The sequence below is a fragment of the Narcine bancroftii genome, chromosome 11 (genome assembly GCF_036971445.1).
Source record: "Narcine bancroftii isolate sNarBan1 chromosome 11, sNarBan1.hap1, whole genome shotgun sequence".
Taxonomy (NCBI): domain Eukaryota; kingdom Metazoa; phylum Chordata; class Chondrichthyes; order Torpediniformes; family Narcinidae; genus Narcine; species Narcine bancroftii.
This window is the reverse complement of record NC_091479.1, coordinates 39,027,386-39,042,202: the sequence shown is the minus strand read 5'-3', so window position 1 is coordinate 39,042,202 and position 14,817 is coordinate 39,027,386. Positions and strand designations below refer to the sequence as shown.

The 14,817-nt window shown below is 47.5% G+C and overlaps 2 long non-coding RNA genes across 2 annotated transcripts in view; both read left to right on the top strand.

Annotated features, from left to right (window-relative positions):
- Positions 1 to 14,817, top strand: part of LOC138745276 (uncharacterized) — a 342,228-nt gene that overhangs the window by 131,091 nt on the left and 196,320 nt on the right. The gene's annotated exons all lie outside the window — the stretch shown is intronic.
- On the top strand, positions 786 to 11,694 carry LOC138745274 (uncharacterized). The gene is made up of 3 exons (XR_011346123.1): positions 786 to 1,266; positions 3,567 to 3,650; positions 11,441 to 11,694. It is a non-coding gene; the product is annotated as an uncharacterized lncRNA (long non-coding RNA).

Below are 14,817 nucleotides of genomic sequence, written 5' to 3'. Positions count from 1 at the left end.
ACAGGACACGTAAAACCCAAAATGTGCGGATTGACTTTGTGACTCAGCGTCTCGGGCTCCATCGGCTGGGGACAGCCATCTTAATTTCTGTGCGCATGCGCGAGTGTCAGTTGGCGCTTGCAAATACGATTCAGTTCGTGGCCCTCAGTTGGGACATGCGTATCAGCCGCGCATGCGCGAACCCAACTCCGTTGCCAACCCACCACGCATGCGCAAACCAGACTTGCCAATCACCTGCCCCCACCCCTTCCCGCTGCAAGTAACCCCGCGGCCTCCAGCCTCGCCCTGTCGGCGGCATCAGGCCTCACACCGACGCCTCGGCTCGACCCAAACACCCCGCCGGTACCGGCCGCTCCCGGGTGGGGCCCGGTGGACTGCGGGGCGCCCGCTTTCCCTGGACCGCGCCACTGTGGAAGGTTCCGGCGCCTCCGCCAACTTACTCCCATTCGCGCCCGAGGCGACACGACCGACCCCGAGCAGACGACGCTGCCGCAAATGTCCCGCCTCCTCACAGCAAGAGCCAATCAACCCGCGAACCCGCCCATCAATCCAACCCGACTTCAGCGTCCAATCAAATAACGGCCTCACCGAATCAACCCGTTGCCTCGCGTAACTGAAGCAACCAATCAGCGAGCGAGCGAGCGAATACACAGGTGAACCCAATCAGCATCAGAAGACAAATCAAGCAGTCGAAGGATCAGAAGACCCTTCGGCCCTTCCACTTTTTACTAATCCAACAACAATCAAATCCTTGGGAAACACAGGATCACTTTTGCTTCCTCTGATCTCAAGCAATACATTGTACCCCAACTGCAAGGGTGACTATTTATTCTCAATCTTTCCTTCATATTTATTACCGCTTCCAATTTAATGTCTGCTACTTTTTTCAAAGTATCTGCATCTAAGTTCAATGCATATGATCCCTCTACGAGTGGGTACGGCAATAAACTCATCACAAGTCCATGGATCCCAATTTCAAATGCACCTTCAAAAGCGGAGAGAATTCCAAGGATATTACATTTTCATTGAAGACATTTCTTAAAGTCTAAGCAGCTGATCGGTTATTGGGAAATTGTGACACTTGGTGTTCGGCTCCTTTGCATTATCCTCTCTCGATCCGTGCTGCTGTGTCCTCTCATAATGTTGTAAGGTCATCTCCCTTTTTACCAACGACCAAGAGATCCACATTCAAACTTTCCTTCTATCACCTGCTTAAAACACCCCAGAAACAAATCTGACGATCTTTGTGCACTTCTCATGCTTCAGGTAAGGAAACTGTACACGTGACTCCCGATGTAAGATGAGCAAGACCATTCGATGTGAAATTGGAGCGTGCGCGCTACTGTGATGGGTGGAAAGGCAGACACACGCCCAAAAAATCAAAGTCAAAGACTCCTTTATTACACTCGCAGCTCTGCTTCTATTCTCTCCCTGCTGCTGTCGACTGGAGTGATGTCACATCCATGCCGGCCTCCAATTGTTTGGTGTTCCCTTCTTTGTTGATTCCTGCCGTGCGCGTTGTCCCCTGGTATGAAAGTTGTTGGTCCCCGTGGACTCTGAACAGTTGCCACATTCGTTGGCCATCTTGTGTACAGAGTGGCATCCCAGTTAGCATGATGCCCCACCTCCCTAGAACCAGCGCTGTTCGCTGCTTTCGGTCGCCTATATCTGGGTCGTGGGGGCTGAATTTGCTAATGTCCAGATGTGCTGGTTTGAGGTGGTCAATGGTGAAAGTCTCTTCCTTCGCACCGATATCCAGCACACTCACCATGATGTGTGGAATGAATGATACACACCCGTGAAGTTGAAGTCGAAGACTGGTTCGTTGAACTGGCAGCTCTGCTTATATACTCTCCCGCTACTGATGACAGGTCTTTCGAGACGGCAAAGCCAGCCTCGGATTGGTGGGTGTTCTCGCCATTGCTCATTGCTTCCCACTGTGCGGGATGTCACCTGGGACGAAGATGATTGGTTGCCGCAGGATCTGTGTAGTCACCGTGTTCGTCATCCATCTTGTGTACTGGCTTTCGTCCGGGTGAGCAGGCCACCTCAACCATATATTTTGGAAGAATATGGACCCCATATTTACAAAGGGTGGCTCTAACATTCCCTTTCTGCTTCAGGCCTCAGTTTTTGAAAAGGAACGTTAAAGTAATTGGTTCTCCTGTTGGGGGTCCCTTGTCCTCATTTTTCTACTTTTTCTTTTAGCAAGGGGATGGAGGGGAGATGGGGTGGTTTAATTGGGGGGGGGGGGTGGGATTTCTTTATTCTTTCTTTTAACTATGACAAGTGTATTTATATTTTATTTGTGTTATTATTAATTGTGTGAATTCTTTGTGGATTTTATTTATAAATAATATTTTTTAAAAAATGATCAGAGGTCAATCCACAGGACGTAAAGTGGCCTAGAGCAACACTGGGGACACCCTCCTGCCCCCCACCACCCCAAATATCAATGTGATCCACTATGATCATTGACAAAATCATCGAGGACCCCTTCACCCGGCCAACAGCATCATCCAGCTATTCCCGTCGGGAAAGAGATCCAGGACTTTCAGAGCCAGTACCACTAGGCCCAGGAACAGCCTCTTCCTCCAGGCAGGGAGAACGTGGAACGATTGATGAGCTGCTCATACAAATACTCCTCCACTCTGCTATTTACTCAACAATATCGAGTAATTTTTCTGGACGTGCTGCACATGTATCATTGGTTGTGTGTTTGCGTATGTTTACCCCAAGAACTCTGTTTTATCAGGTCGTACTTGTGCTATCGAAGGGTAATAAATTTGTTCTTGTACTCTGGAGCGGGTGCAGAAGAGATTTTCTGGATCGGAGAATGTATCTCATGAAGCAAAGTTGACTGAGTAGGGCTTTTCTCTTCCCCTCCCCCAACGCCACAAAATTGACTTTATTTACAAATTATTTCCAAAGAGGAAGACCATTCCAAGTCTTTTCTCCTCCTCCTGTTGTATCCAGATATTCCCTTCACTACACATTGCTGTATATGTCTCTGTTTACCTTCATTGCCACCACTTTGATACCGTGTGGTTACTGCCCCCCTCTGCTGTTGGAGGAGTTCCCCTTGCTCTCAGCCTCTCAGTGCACGGTTATGGAAGGATTATGATCCATCCCCATAGTGCCTTCGTGTTGGCTACGCCAAGCCTCCGTGCATCCCTCAGCATGTACGCCTGCAGCCTGGAATGTGCCAGTCGGCAGCGGTCCCTCCCCGACATATCCGCTTGCTGAAAGACTGACAGGACACGTTTAACATAGATCATGAGAGCACAGTACAAGCACTTCAGCCCGCGATGTTGTGCCGACCGATGTATTCATACCAAAATAAAAATAACTAACCCCTTCCTCCCTCATAACCCTCCATTTTTCTTTCATCCACGTGACTCAGAGCCTCTTAAATGCCCCTAAGGTTTCAGCCTTCACCACCATCCCAGTTCTAGGGCTCGTTCCATGTCCATGACCTGGTACACATACACTGCATTCCCTCCCCTTGTCACCCTCCTGCTCCGCCCACCCCGAGCCAGTAGTGAAGGTGGTTTCTGTCCCAACAGGTGTTGCAGACCTCATCCAGGGAGCAGATCCGGGAGATGAACCCAAACTGCAACGAATTCAGCTTCCCGCAGATCAAAGCCAAGGTGAGTGACCCGAGGTGAACCAGAGCTCCAGGGGTGGTTTTGTCCTCTGGGTCCTTCCCTAATACTGTCCCCTGTCACCCACCTGGCCCTTCCCCAAAGCCCTCATCTCCAACCAGGCCTGTCCCCAAACCCCTCACCCTGCTGAGATCATCCCCAAAATACTGTCAGGCCTGTCAACAAAGCCCCTATTCCCCACTGGGCCCATCCCCAATGCTCCACCCATTGCTTGGACCGTCTCCAGAGCTCCTGTCTCCCACCAGGGCTTTCAACAAGCCCCTGTCCCACAACATGCCCAGCCAAAAGTCCCTGTCCCCGTCCCCCACGCCAATTCGCCTGTATCCAAAGGCCCAACCTCAGGTCTGTCCTCCCACCAGACCAGTTCCTTCACTGGGACCCTCTCCAATCGATTACCCATCACAACTACCCCACCAAAGTTCTTTAACCTTCCCCTTCCCCCACCCACAGGCCTTGGTATCTGAGCTGCTCCTAGGACCCCTAGACAGTGGAGATGTGGGGAGGGCAGTGGTCCATCTCCTTCCCGTTGACAGTGTCCCATACCTTCACAAAGCTGGGGAATCCCCTGACCCTTGGCACACAGATATCTATCCCATCTGAGCCAGTCCTCTCTCTCTCTCTCTCTCTCTCTCCCCCCACCATCCTGGAGAATGTGGCCCAGTTCAGCTAGCTGCTACAGTACACACTGCCCTTCACCTCTTCCCCAGGATTCCTGCTCCCACTTGTCCTTCAACGAGCTGTGTGCCCACAGCCAGGAGCTTCCCCCTCCTAGTTACCCTTGGCCCTGTGGGTGAGTGGGTGGGACATGACAAGGGTTTGTAGGTGGTGGAATTGGGGTAAGAAAGTTTTCGTGAGACCTGGGAAAGAGAACGGTGATCATCCAGCCGGTGTCAGGCATTGAAGACGGAGTCAATGGGCAGTCACCTGCCGGGTCCATCCCCCAGCATGTCTATCTCCAAAACTGACCCCGCCAGGTCCATCCTCAATATCATCCCCTGCCGGGTCCATCCACAATCCCCTCCCCTGCTGGGTCCAACCCCAAAACCGTCCCCCGCTGAATCTGTCCCCAATACCGTCCCCCGCCGGGTCCATCCCCAATTCTGTGCACGCCGGGTCCATCCAAAATCCTGTCTCCCTCCGAGTCCATCCCCAATCCCACCCCCCACTGGGTCCATCCCCAATCTTGTCCCCCACTGGGTCCAACCCCAATACCGTCCCCCACCTGATCCATCCCAATACCATCCCCCACCGGATCCATTCCCAAACGCATCCCCGCCAGGTCCATCAACATCCCATCTCCTGCTGTGTCCATCCCCAATGCCATTCCCAACTTGGTCTGTCACTAATTCTTTTGCCCGACAGGTCCTCCCACAAACCCACTGGTCTCTCCCCAAAGCCCCTGATCTCCACCAGGTCCATTTCCAAAGCCATTGTCCCCCACCGGCTGGTCACCAAAGCTCCTGCCTCCCCACAGGATCTGTCCTGAAGCCCCAGCCCTCATGTCTGTCATGTCTGTCCTCCCACTGGACCGATCCTCTCGATCACCATTCAGAACTACCCCTCCCCAATTCCCGAACCTACCCCTTCCCCCACTGACAGGCCTTGGAACCTGAGCTGCTCCTGGGACCCCCAGATGGTGGAGATGTGGGGAGGGCAGTGGTCCAGTCTCCTTGCCGGTGGCAGTGTCCCAGACCTTCACCGAGCTGGGGAATTCCTTGACCCTTGGCACCGGGACATCTGTCCCATCTGAGCCAGTTCTCTCTCTCCCCCCCACCCTGGAGGCTGTGACCCTGTGTAGCTGGCTGCTACAGTACACACTGCCCTTCACCTCTTGCCCCAGGACTCCTGCTCTCACTTGTCCTTCGACAAGCTTTGTGACTACAGGCTGGACCTTCCCCCACCTTGCTACCCTTGGCCCTGTGGGCGAGTGGGTGGGCCATGACGAGGGGGTTGTAGGTGATGGAATTGGGTAAGAAAATTTGGGTGAGAGCCAGGAGAGACTGGTGATCATCTGGCCAGGGAGAGGCATTAGGGACAGAGTCACTGGGCAGGGGTCAGAGTCTCAGGGAAACAAGGGCACTGGAATTGGAAGCAATCACAGCTCATGGAAAGTAGGAGGAAGAACCCTGGGAATAATTGAGAGTGGCGAGGTTAGTGCCGCGGTTAGAAAAATGCTGATAAGTGGCCAGCGAGCCAGGTTCAAATTTGACACTGTCTCTGGGGAGTTGTACATTCTTCTTGTGTCTGCGTGCATTTCCACCAGTTGCTCCTGGTCCTTCCACCATTTAAAACGTACCGGGGCTTGGAGGTCTTTGGTGTAATTGAGTGGTTGTGGCTCAGAGGCTGAAAGGGCCTGTTCCCGGGCTGCATGTGTCAATCTAAAATCTCCATCTAAAATGATAGTCCTGCCTGTCATGAATTATTTAAGGATTCAACTCAAAAGTGTGGACAAGATAGACAACTCCGAAACCATCCTTTTGGCCCTTCTTTTCTGCTGGCCAAGCTGCTTGCAAACAGTCCATATCCCTCTCATCCTTTTCATTCCACAGACCCATTCAACTCGCATTGCATTGTCAATCTCACGGCCTGTTGGAAGAAGTTATTTCCCTGTCTGGCAGCCTGATTTTGTTCCTCCATATCTCCTTCCTGATGGTAGTGGGTCAAAGATGCTGTGTGTTGGATGTCTGCGGGTCTATTTACAGGCCCCATCCCTGGACAATCAGAAGCCCCTTGTCTCGAAGTCCCATCCATGTGGCCCCTCACTCATCAATCCCTCGTTGCAACACAACTACCCCCTCCTTACCTACCTCTACCAGCCCTTAGTATCCTCATGACAGTTCCAGGCACCTGTTATGTCGACCCTTGATGACCTGCGCCAGCTCTAATTTGGACCCTGGCCTCACCTAAACCATTGGAATAACCTGCGCCTTTTACCCTCGAGAGCCCGAGGGAATCTGCACCCTCAGCAGTGTCCTGCTGGTGCACCATCGAATGCCCTCCATCCCCTTCCACGGGTTCCCTGCTGTTATCATGCTCCTGCATGGACCCCACCCTGGCAAAACTACCCATATTTTCACTGATCCCTCTGTGCCTCTACATTTCGTCCAGGGTTCAGGGTTGTGCTGGGGGACTGGAGGAGAATAAAACAACAATATCAGGAGACAGGGAGCAGTGTAGAGACCCCCAGATCTGCAAGATGGGGACAGTACAGAGACCCCCAGCTCCCGGAGACAGGGAGCAGCACAGAGACCCCCCAGTTCTGGGAGACCGGCTGAGTTGTACACAAGTCTGTAAGTGGCTGGACCAGGAAGTATACAAATCTATGTTCCAGGGTAAACTGGAACAAAAGCGAGGAATGCACTTTGGTAAATCAGTCCGCTGTCCTTTTCACAGTCAGATCTGACTACCTGAAGGTGTCGGGGATCTGGCTTGGAGAGGCCGAGGCATGCAACAAAAAAATGGTCAGAGCCGATTGTAAAAGTCCACCAGAAACTGGGTCTGTGGGAATGACATTCCCTCTCAGTAATGGGGAAGAACCTGGTCATCAGGTGCAAGGTGCTCTCGGTACTGCTGCATGTGATGCAGGCGTGGCCCATCCCACACACCTCTGCCCTGGCTATTACCAGAGCAGTTTCCCTCTTCATGTGGGGATCCAAAATGGATGGAGTGGGAAGGAGGTCCATGTACATCGCCAGACTATGGTGTTATGAGCCCAAAGGACCCCAAAACCCAGCAGCAATAGACATTCACCAGGACGAGTAGTTATATAAAGATAAGTTGTTTTTAATTATCTTTAAACATGAAAACAGAATCAAACTTTAACTTATCTCTATTAACTTAACTAACCTTAATCCCCTTCTAAGTCTAAGTGCACATGTATGATGTGTGTGTAAATATAAGAAACGTTATTTGGTTCACAGTTCAATCTCACTTCTCATTCTTCTAAGTTCATTGGTTGTAGGCAATTCTGATACTGTGCACGGAATTGAACATGTATAAAGTTTATCAGGCTTTGCCACTCAGGAAAGTTCTGTAGGGTTTGCAGAGAGAGATTTGTTGTTCCAGGATTTTCACAACTGATCTAACACCATTAGTCAGCTCAATGTGTCGCTGATAAAACTTGGCCCATCAGGGTTCTCCAGATGATAACTTCTTTCTTTCAGGCTAGCACTGTGGTCCTTCCTGTTTCACTTATTCCGAGAGTAACATCAGGCAGCTAGCACTTCCAGCGAGCACCTAGGATTAGGTGGAGGTTAAACATGTGGCTCAAGGGGTGGAGTCAGAGACTGGGTTTCAATTCTTGGACAACTGGGACCTTTTTTGGGGAAGCTGGGACCTATACCATAATGATGGGTGACATCTTAATCTCAGAGGGACCAGACTCCTGGCGGGGGCATTTGCTAGGGCTGTCAGGAGGGATTTAAACTAGTATGGTTGGGGACAGGGTTTCAAGTTAGGCAGGACAGTAGGGTGAGGGTTAGTAGGATAAGGAAAGAGACAAGTTTAGATAATTTGAGGGAGGAAAAGCAGGAAGTAGTAAACAGATACTGCAGTGAAAATTGTGAGAATGGTATAGAGGAGGATATGCAGTAGGTAGGATGTAGGAGATCCCTGAGTTGTATTTATTTTAATGCGAGGATTAATGTGGATTGACATGTGGCATTATGATGTGTGGCCATTAGCGAGACATGGTTGAAAGAAGGTTGTGACTGGCAGTTGAATGTTCCACGATTTTGCTGCTTCAGATGTGACAGAGTTGGTGGATTAAGAGGGGGAGGTGGGCTTTACATGTCAGGGAGGATATTACAGCAGTGCTGAGGCAAGATAGACTGGAGGGCTCGTCAAAAGAGGCAGTGTGGGTAGAGCTGAAAAATAAGAAGGGTGAGGTTATTATTTTGGGGATTATTAAAGGCCTCCAAATGGGGAAAGGGAACGAGGAGAGCAAATGTGCAAGGAAATAGGTGAAATGTTCAAGTGAAATAGGGTGGTGTTGGTTGGGGATTTCAATTTTCCAAACATCGATTGGGAAACACAGTCAGTAAAAGGGCAGGATGGCTTAGTATTTATGCATTGTGTTCAGGATTGCTTTTTGCAGCAATATGTTGAGATGCCAACTAGAGTGGGAGCAGTGTTCGATCTGTTGTTTGGGAATGCAATGGGGCAGGTGACGGAGGTGAGCGTTAGGGAGAACTTCGGATCCAGTGATCATTTTGACATACTCTTAAGAACTTGAAGAGGGAAATTAGAAAGACAAAAAGAAGGGATGAGGTGTCCATAGCTAATAAGGCGAAGGTGAATCCTCAGGGTTTTTTCAGATCTTTGGCTTGGCTTCGCGGACGAAGATTTATGGAAGGGGTAAAAAGTCCACGTCAGCTGCAGACTCGTTTGTGGCTGACAAGTCCGATGCGGGACAGGCAGACACGATTGCAGCGGTTGCAGGGGAAAATTGGTTGGTTGGGGATGGGTGTTGGGTTTTTCCTCCTTTGCCTTTTGTCAGTGAGGTAGGCTCTGCGGTCTTCTTCAAAGGAGGTTGCTGCCCGCCAAACTGTGAGGCGCCAAGATGCACGGTTTGAGGCGATATCAGCCCACTGGCGGTGGTCAATGTGGCAGGCACCAAGAGATTTCTTTAGGCAGTCCTTGTACCTTTTCTTTGGTGCACCTCTGTCACGGTGGCCAGTGGAGAACTCGCCATATAACACGATCTTGGGAAGGCGATGGTCCTCCATTCTGGAGATGTGACCCATCCAGCGCAGATATGTGAACAGTAAAAGGAGGGTTAAACATAGAATAGGTCGACTGGATGATGGGACCAGTGAACTATGTCAGGAACCGGTTGAGATGGAGAAATATTGAACAATTTGTTCTCGTCTGTATTCACGAGGGAAACGGACATTGGGCAATACAAGATAAGAGAGGCAAAGGGGTTAGTTATGGAAAGGATAAGGATTAGTAAAGTGAGAGGTTTGGAGCTTCTTGGGTCAATTCAAGTGGATAAGTCTCCTGGTCCTGATGAGATTTTTCCCAGGACTTTAAGGGAGGTCAGGGAACAAATAGCGGGGGCACTGACAGCGATTTTTCAAAGATCACTGGAGGAGGGTGTGGTGCCGTGGGATTGGAGGGTTGCAAATGTAGTTCTGTTGTTCAAAAAAGGCAGTAGGTGGAGTCCAAGTAATTATCGGCCAGTAAGTTTGACTTCCGAGTGGGGAAGATTATGGATGATATACTTCGAGATAGTATGTACAAATATCTGGATAGGCAGGGATAGATCAGGGGCACCCAGCATGGGTTTGTGAAAGGAAAATCATGTTTGATGAATCTTGTTGAATTTTTTTGAAGAGTTGACAAGAAAAGTGGATGAAGGTCGGATGGTTGATGAGATCTATTTGAATTTTAGTAAGACTTTTGATAAGGTTCTGCATGTAAGGTTATTTAGGAAGGTTCAGTCATTAGGGATTAATAGATAGTGGGATGGGTTCAGAAGTGGCTGGGAGATAGACAGCAGAGAGTCATGGTGGGCAACTATATGTCATGTTGGAAGCCTGTGACAAGTGGAGTGCCTCAGGGATCGATGCTGGGTCCCTTGTTGTTTATCATTAATATTAATGATTTAGAGGAGGGTGTGGTTAACTGGGTAAGCAAATATGCAGACGATACGAAAATAGGGGGAGTGGTGGACAGTGAGGTAGACTTTCTTGGAATAAAGGATTTGGTTTGTTTGGAAAAGATGGCAGATGGAATTTAACGTTGACAAGTGTGAGGTGCTGCATTCCGGAAAAAAAAATACAAATAGAACATATGCAGTTAAGGGGAGGGGGTAGAGGAATGAAGAGGAACAGAGGGATCTTGGAGTTATGGTACAGAGTTCACTGAAGGTGGGTTCCCAGGTAGACAGGGTGGTTAAGAAGGCATATGACATGCTGGCCTTCATAAATCATAGCATAGGCTAGAGTGCAGCTGTTTAAGGCATTGGTGAGGCCATGTTTGGAGAATTGTGTTCAGTTCTGGTCTCCAAATTATAGGAAGAATATAGATAAGGTGGAGAAGGTGCAGAGATTTATAAGAATGTTGCCTGGCTTACAGCATCTGCATTACAGGGAGAGATTAAGGAGACTGGGACTTTATTCATTGGGACGTAGACGAATGAGAGGGGACAATATAGCTATTTAAAATTATGAAAGGAATAGATAGACGAAACATAGACAGACACTTTCCCGTGAGGGAAGGGAAGGTTGGAACAAGAGGCCATGAGTTAATGGTAAGGAGGCAAAACTTCTGGAGAAATTTTAGAGGATGCTTCTTCACTCAGAGAGTGGAGGCAGAATGGAATGATCTTCCGAATGAGATAGTTGCGGCAGGGTCCCTTCTGTCATTTAAGAGAAGGTTGGATGTGTACATGGAGGTGAGGGGGTTGGAGGGATATTGGCAGAAATCGGGAGGATTGAGCTAGTGGAGTTGTTCTAGTGAACCGGTGCAGTCTCAAAAGGCTGACATGGCCTGTTTCTGCTCTGTAAATGGTTATATGGTTACATGGTGACACAGTTTTCATTTCAATGTCCCATCTCTCGTTACACAACTCTCTGCTCTCCACGTTCATGCTGCACATTTCTTCACTGCTGTTATGGCTGGACTCAGAAAATGATTTTGATATTTATTCAACTTCAGTTTTGTATCTGCTTCATATCTCTGACCAAGCACAAATATTCTCACACCCTTTTGTATTTTAATCTTCATAATTTGTCCTAATAATAGACTGAAATCCTTTCACTTTTACAAAGGTCCAAACCGAATGGAAAGAAAAGTCTCAATCACCTGATTACATTGAAAACATTTCTCGGAATAATTGGAGATAAGTCCATTTAATTTATATGTAGTATAGCAAAATTGATGTGGAGATTTTTATTTTTATATCTGGCATTAATCATATTTGTAACACTCTTGACACAATCCTGACCCTATTTCTTCTTGAATTTGTATATTTCAATCTTCACACCACTCTGAACAGCTTCTTTCTGAAATCGTCACATCCAAGCCCGACTCCCATCTTTCTCCTGACCTCTGCTATCCTGGTTTTGGATTTTCTCTCTGGAGAGCATCGTACATTTCATTGATAACTTTGGGTGTATTTCCCATCCAACTCTTTGTTCCATTTCACTAATTTTAGGTGGAGTCAATGTTGGTCCCTATCTTTCTCTTAAGAACGATCTAAGCGGGAGAAAACAGAAGGTCCCACTTGCCTCTCCGTATTTGTGTTTAATTGTTTGAAGAATTTCTTCCATGTAGCATCTTCAAAATATCATATACTCTGTCATAACATAAATTTAATATTCTATTGCCTCTGTTCATAGGCAATAACACATTTTGACATACTTTGCTTCCCCTCCTCCATTGTTGTCACATTCGTGTGGGTCCCACAGATTAAGAACCAGACCAAAGCGGAGGTACAAAGCACACATTTATTTCGGGGATGGAAACAGGACAACAGGGTTGATATGTTAGGCAAGCCTCTACACTTCTAATTAGGAGGGAGAAACCGACAGAGACGGGGAAATTACATGAACATACACATTCAACATTCAGGATCAAGTTGATAAAAGGTGAGGAGGAATGCAGTGGTCATTGGGGACTCCATTGTTAGAGGTACAGACAAGAGATTCTGTGAGCCAGATAGGTATACCCGCATGGCGTGCTGCCTCCCTGGTGCAAGGGTACGGGAATATCTCAAATCGGGTCCAGAGTATTCTGAAAGGAGACTGTGAGCAGCCTGATGTCTTGGTACATGCCTCATTGGGTACCAATGACATAGATAAAAAGAGGGAGGAGGTACTAAAAAAGAATTACAGCGAGCTGGGACAGAAGCTAAGAAAAAGGACCGCCAGGGTGGTGATCTCTGGATTGCTACCTGTGCCAAGTGCAACTGAGGACAAAAATGGAAGGTTAAGACAAATGAATGTGTGGCTGAGGGGCTGGTGTAAAAGACAGGGTTTTGGCTTCTTGGATCATTGGGATCTCTTTTGGGGAAGTCATGACCTTTACAAGAAGGATGGGTTACACCTAGACCCAAAAGGGGTCAATATATTGGCAGCTAGGTTTGGTACAGCCGTCGGATGCGGTTTAAACTAATTTGGCAGGGGGATGGGAACCTGTTTGATAGGGCAAAGGACAGGAAAGATAAAATAGGAAAATTTAGGTTGGGCAGCGAAAGTAAAAAAATCAGAAAGAGCAGGGAAGGTAAAAAAAAGCACATTTGAAGGCTTTATATCTTAATGCAAGAAGCATTCGGAACAAGGTAGATGAATTGGCTGTGGACATTGAGACAAACAAATACGATTTGATTGGGATTACAGAAACATGGCTGCAAGGTGGGCAAGCCTGGAAACTTAACATCCCGGGGTATACGATATTTAGGAGGGATCGGCAAGAAAGAAAAGGGGGTGGGGTAGCATTGATGGTGAGAGAAGGGACCGACACGATTGACAGAAAGGATATTAACTTGGAAGATACCGAATCTATATGGGTAGAACTGAGGAATAGCAAGGGGCGGAAAACGTTAGTGGGGGTGGTATATAGGCCTCCAAATAGTAATGTAGAGGTGAGGGAAGGCATAAAAAGAGAAATTAGATAAGGGAACAGCTGTCGGAGACTTTAATTTACATATTGATTGGACTAGCCAAATTTGTAAAAATACTGAGGAGGAGGAGTTCCTTGAATGTTTACGGGACGGTTATCTAGACCAATATGTCGAGGAACCAGCTCGGGAGCAGGCCATTTTAGGCTGGGTATTATGCAATGAAAAGGGGCTAATCAGCAATCTTGTTGTACGAGGTCCTTTGGGTAGGAGCGATCACAATATGATCGAATTCACACTCGACATGGAGAGTGAAGAAATTAAAACCGAGACTAAGGTCCAGAATTTAAATAAAGGGGATAATGATGGTATGTGATGGGAGTTGAATAAGATTGATTGGGTGGTGTTTATGGGTGGGGGGGGGGTGTTGACGGTGGATAGACAATGGAAAGCATTCACAGATCTAATGGAAGAATTGCAGAAATCGTTTATACCAGTTTGGCATAAAAATAAACCAAAAAAGGTGACTCAACCGTGTATAACAAGGGAAATTAGAGACAGCGTTAGGTCCAAAGAGAGAGCATATCAATTGGCCAAAAAAGTACCAAATCCGAAGACTGGGAACAGTTCAAGATGCAGCAAAGGAGGACAAAGGGATTAATCAAGAAGGCAAAAATAAATTACGAGAGTAAACTTGCGGCAAACATAAAAACCAACTGCAAAAGCTTTTATAGATATGTCAAGAGGAAAAGATTGGTGAAATCCAGAGTAGGTCCTGTTAGAAATAGAAGTACCTTTAAAGAAATTGCTCGAGACAAATATTGAGAACAAAGAACATTTATTACAACAACAATGCAAAGTTGGGTGCTTCCACTTACCCTGGGAATAAACACCCATACTGGGGCTCACCCAACATTTATACAGTAAATTTCAGTATCAGAATACCCTCCCCCTTACATTCTTCTGCCCCCTGGATGGGTTTGGCAGAGGCAATCCTTCCTGCTTACGTGCAGTTTCAGTAGACTTGGAGGACCAGGGGGTATCCTGTCGGTGTCTTCTTATGCCATTATTCCCATTGTCCTTATTCACATCCTAGCCCTTGTCCCCATTCACACCTTCCCGACTCTCAGGGCTATAGTCCCTTCATCTGCAGGGTTCGTTAATCTTGTCTAGGGTTTACTAGTTAAATATGCATACTTGAAAAATCTGTTGTATGGCTTACTAATTATATATGTATAACTTGCTAATACTGTCTAAGGTCTTCTAATTATTTATGCAAGCCTTGCTAATTCTATCTGGGGCTTGGCCACCCTTATCTCATTCAGACTAACTCTACTTCTATTCTCAATTGTCCGTCCTCCTCTCCTTCATTCAGTGAACTTGCTGGTGTAGGAGATTCTTATCTTACTCAGACAGTGTCAGCTTCCTGCCTTCTAATATCCATGTCTCATGTTGTTTGCACTGGCTTCATTCATTTACTTATGTATCAATTTTATTTTCTTCATTTCTTCATGTTCATATTACAATGTCAGTTTTTCTCATCTCTCACAATCCTCCGTTTTCTTTTAGATCTGTATTACTGATGCG